The following is a 5554-nucleotide window of genomic DNA, read 5'->3' on the forward strand; positions in this document are numbered from 1 at the left end:
ATACATTTGTAGCCTTTGCTGCTATTTTGACAGTCTAATACAAGAGTTAGATACTGCTGTTATATTCTGGGTTTAAAAAACAGACACCTTTTTTTGCAAGACTCTACATCTAGGACCTTTTCTGCATTTGTCACAATGAAATACAAGCTTTAAATTCTGCAATTATATTCTGGATTTTAAAAAAAAATAAAAATTTTTTCCTAGACCCTACATCTGGGGCCTTTGCTGCATTTGTCACAGTCAAACACAAGCGTTCGATACTGCTGTTATATTCTGATATAAAAAAACACCCATTTTGGGCAACATAATACATTTGAAGCCTTTGCTACATTTTTGACAGTCTAAAAAAAAATGTTAGATACTGCTGTTATATTTTGGTATTAAAAAAACACCCATTTTGGGCAAGACCCTACATCTGGGGCCTTTGCTGCATTTGTCACAGTCAAATATAAGCTTTAAATTCTGCAATTATATTCTGGGTTTAAAAAAACACCCATTTTTTGCAAGACCCTACATCTAGGACCTTTGCTGCATGTGTCACAGTGAAATACAAGCTATAAATACTGCAATTACATTCTGGGTTTAAAAAAACACAAATTTTTTGCAAGACCCTTCATCTAGGACCTTTGCTGCATTTGTCACCGTGAACTACAAGCTTTAAATACTCAATTGTATTCAGGGTTTAAAAAATCTCAATTTTTTTTTTTACAAGACCCTACATCTGGTGCCTTTGCTGTATTTGTCACAGTCAAATACAAGCGTTAGATACTGGTGTTTTTTTTTTTTAAACACCAGTTTTTTCTAAAGACCCTACATCTAGTAACTTTGCTGCATTTGTCACAGAGAAATACAAGCTTTAAATGCTGCAATTATATTCTGGGATTAAAAAAACAGCAATTTTTTTTACAAGACCCTACATCTATAGCCTTTGCTGCATTTGTCACAGTCAAATACAAGCGTTAGATACTGCTGTTATATTCTGATATAAAAAACACCCATTTTGGGCAAGATAATGTATTTGCGGACTTTGCTTCATTTCTGACTGTCTAGATACTGCTGTTATATTTTGGTATTAAATGAACACCCATTTTGGGAATGACCCTACATCTGGGGACTTTGCTGCATTTGTCACAGTCAAATATAAGCTTTAAATACTGCAATTATATTCTGGGTTTAAAAAAACACCAATTTTTTGCAAGACCCTACACCTAGGACCTTTGCGGCATGTGTCACAGTGAAATACAAGCTTTAAATACTGTAATTCTATTATGGATTTAAATAAACTAAAATTATTTGCAAGACCGTACATCTGGGGCCTTTGCTGCATTTATCACAATGAAATACAAGCTGATGTAGTACAGTATTGGTTACAGAACACCTCAGACTATAGTTACAGAACACCACAGAATATGGACACTACATAAGGCACAGATTATTCAAATCTGCAATGCAGACATTGTTTTCTGATGTAATACAGTATTGGTTACATAACACCACAGAATATGGGCACTATATTAGGCCCAGATTATTGGAATCTGCAATGCAGACACTGTTTTCTTATGTAGTGAAGTTTTGGTTACAGAACATCACAGAATATGGAAACTATATTAGCCCCAGATTATTGGAATTTGCAATACAGACACTTTTTTCTGATGTAGTACAGTATTGGTTACAGAACACAACAGATTATGGACACAATTCTAGGCCTAGATTCGTGTAATCTGCAATACAGATACTGTTTTCTGATGTAGTACAGTATTGGTTACCGAACACCAGAGAATATGGACACTATATTAGACCCAGATTATTGGAATCTGCAATACAGACACTGTTTTTTGATGTAGTAAATTATTGGTTACAGAACACCACAGAATATGTAAACTCTATTAGGCCCAGATTATTGGAATTTGCAATATAGACATATTTTTCTGATGTAGTACAGTATTGGTTACAGAACACCACAGATTATGAACACTATGTTAGGCCCAGAATATTGGAATCTGCAATACAGACACTGTTTTCTGATGTAGTACAGTATTGGTTGCAGAACACCACAGATTATGAACACTATGTTAGGCCCATAATATTGGAATCTGCAATACAGAGACTGTTTTCTGATATAGTACAGTAGTTGTTATAGTACACCACAGAATATGGACAATATATCATTACCTAGATTACTGGAATCTGCAGTACATACACTGTTTTCTGATGTAGTACAGTATTGGTTACAGAACACCACAGAATATGGACAATAAATTAGGCCAAGAATATTGGAATATAACAGCAGTATCTAGCACTTGTATTTGACTGTGACAAATAAAGCAAAGGCCCCAGATTTAGGGCCTTGTAAATTTTTTTTTTTTAAATCCCGAATATATTTGTAGCATTTAAATGCTTGTATTTGACTGTGACAAATGCAGCAACGGCCCTAGATGTAGGGTCTAGCAAAAAAAAAAAATATGGTTATGTGCATGGTGCCCTTGTGATTCCTAATGTGGTCTTATAAGCTAAATCTGTAGGCTCATTTAGTGTAAAAAACGTTTTATCTAACCTGTCATTCATCAGATTAAGGTGCCCAGGAGGACGCTCATGTCTCCAAGATGCCGCCCGCCGCCACCACCGTTCGTGCCCAGCTCCTCCTTTGCTTTCTGAAGCGATGTGCCCAGCTCCTCCTTTGCAGTCCTGCTCCAACGGTCTTCAATCTGCCCAAGGGGCGGCGTTTCACCTCTCTTGCGCCCAGCCAGCCTCCCCCAACTGCCGCTTTGAAGCGCCGCCTAGCTCATGAATATTCAGTTTGCTGGGCGGCTTCTGCGGTCCCCGCTCTGAAGCGCTGCGCTTAACAGTGCCCGGCGAATGCGCCGGATCTTGTGAAGTCTGGTACAGTAAGCGCCGCCCAGCTCATCAATATATTTACTTCGCTGGGCGGTGTTTACTGTCCCCGACTTCACAAGATCCGGCGCATGTGCAGGGCACTGTTCAGCGCAGCGCTTCAGAGCGGGGACCGCAGAAGCCGCCCAGCAAACTGAATATTCATGAGCTAGGCGGCGCTTCAAAGCGGCAGTTGGGGGAGACTGGCTGGGCGCAAGAGAGGTGAAACGCCGCCCCTTGGGCAGATTGAAGACCGTTGGAGCAGGACGGACTGCAAAGGAGGAGCTGGGCACATCGCTTCAGAAAGCAAAGGAGGAGCTGGGCACGAACGGCGGCGGCGGGCGGCATCTTGGAGACATGAGCGTCCTCCTGGGCACCTTAATCTGATGAATGACAGGTTAGATAAAACGTTTTTTACACTAAATGAGCCTACAGATTTAGCTTATAAGACCACATTAGGAATCACAAGGGCACCATGCACATAACCATATTTTTGAATGTGGGGGTCAAAAACTGGTGACAGAATCCCTTTAAAGCTTGTATTTCATTGTGACAAATGCAGAAAAGGTCCTAGATGTAGGGTTTTGAAAAAAATGGGTGTTTTTTAAACCCAAAATATAACAGCAGTATCTAACGCTTGTATTGGACTGTCAGGAATGCAGCAAAGGCCACAAATGTATTATCTTGCCCAATATGGGTGTTTATTTTTAATACCAGAATATAACAGCAGTATCTAACGCTTGTATTTCACTGTGACAAATGAAGCGAAGGCCCCAGATGTAGGGTTTTGCAAAAAAAAGTGTGTGTTTTTTAAACCCAGAATATGATTGATGTATTTAAAACTATTATTTCACTGTGACAAATGCAGCAAAGGCCCCAGATGTAGAGTCTTGCAAAAAATGTATGTTTTTTTGAACCCAGGATATAATTGCAGTATGTGAAGCTTCTATTTTACGGTGACAAATGCAGCAAAAACCTTAAATATAGGATCGTGCAAAAAATGGGTGTTTTTTTTAATCCAGAATATGATTGCAGTATTTAAAACTTGTATTTGACTGTGACAAATGCAGCAAAGGCCCCAGAAGTAGGGTCTTGCAAAAAAGGGGTGTTTTTTTTAAAACACAGAATATAACAGCTGTATCTATCGCTTGTATTAGACTGTCAAACATGCAGCAAAGGTCGCAAATTTATTATCTTGCCCAAAATGGTTGTGTTTTAATACCAGAATATAACAACAGTATCTAACGCTTGCATTTGACTGTGACAAATGCAGCAAAGGCCCCAGATGTAGGGTCTTGCAAAAAATTTGTGTTTTTTTAACCCAAAATATAATTCAGTATTAAAAGGTTGCATTTTACTGTGACAAATGCAGCAAAGGCCCCAGATGAAGGGTTTTGCAAAAAATTTGTGTTTTTTTATTCCCAGAATATAATTGCAGTATTTAAAGCTTATATTTGACTGTGACAAATGCAGCAAAGGCCCTGGATGTAGGCTCTTGCCCAAAATGGGTGTTCTTTTTTTTTTTTTTATATTGACAATTTTTATTGTTTTTCATAATACACACGTAAATGTATAGTTACAGTTAAATAGATTGTACAGATAGTCATTAAAGGTCTACAATACTAGATCAGGTTTGTAGTTAGCACAATCTCTATAAAAATAGAAACAGAACTACAAAAGACATAGGGAAAACTAAAAATAAACAAAAATCAAGTAAGGGACCAGTTCGGTCTCACAAGGATAAGTAAAACAATACTCAAGATACATCACTATGTATGTGTCGCATTTTGATGCTAAGAAAATCTTTAGGTGTAAACCTCTGCGAGGTAGGGCTACAACCCGCACGTCATTTTAAACCTTACCCCCCTAAATATGAATGAGTGTGTAAAGTATTCACTGAATTAGAGTTTATATAGCGAAGGTTGATTGAAGTTATCTAAGAAAACTTCCTATACTGCCTCCACGGGGTCCAGATCTGGAGAAAGATGTGTCTGGTCCGTTGCTCCCAGTGGGAGATTTCTTCTAGCCTATATATTTGGTCAAGTCTATTAATCCAGTGGTCCTGGCTAGGAACGTCTGGAGATAACCAGAATTTAGGGATTAACAGTCTAGCAGCTACCATCATAAAGGAAAATAAGGTCGATTTGCGAGACTTAGTTCCTCTCAAACCCAGGCTAAGCAAAGCAATATCCGGGGTGCAGGAGAAAGAGGTCTGGCAAATCTGGTTGCTAAGTTTAACGATATTGGACCACCAAGGTTTAATCAGGTCGCAGGACCACCATACATGGAAATAAGAACCCCTGTCCCTACTACATCTCCAGCAGATATCAGTATAATTGGGACTGTAAAGACAAGTCTTGTCCGGAGTTTTGTACCAGCCATCAGGATTTTATAGCTATTCTCCTGGATGAGAATGCATCTAGAAATTTTGTGCGGGGCAATCAGTATATTCGATACTTCGGAAGAAGTGAATTTCCGCTGCAGATCAATCTCCCAGAGCCCGACCGCAGCTGGCTTGACAGTAGAGGGGGGAGATTTAAGCTGCTTATATATAGTTGATATGGATTTAGAGCAGGGGCTGACTGGCAACTTTTGGCCCAGGGGGCAAGTAACACCCAGAGGCCCACTGAGCCCCCCTCCTGCTTTCCCATTTCCCCTGCCTCCTCCTGACCCCCCCCCCCCC

The sequence above is a fragment of the Bufo gargarizans genome, chromosome 6, assembly GCF_014858855.1.
Source record: "Bufo gargarizans isolate SCDJY-AF-19 chromosome 6, ASM1485885v1, whole genome shotgun sequence".
NCBI lineage: Eukaryota > Metazoa > Chordata > Amphibia > Anura > Bufonidae > Bufo > Bufo gargarizans.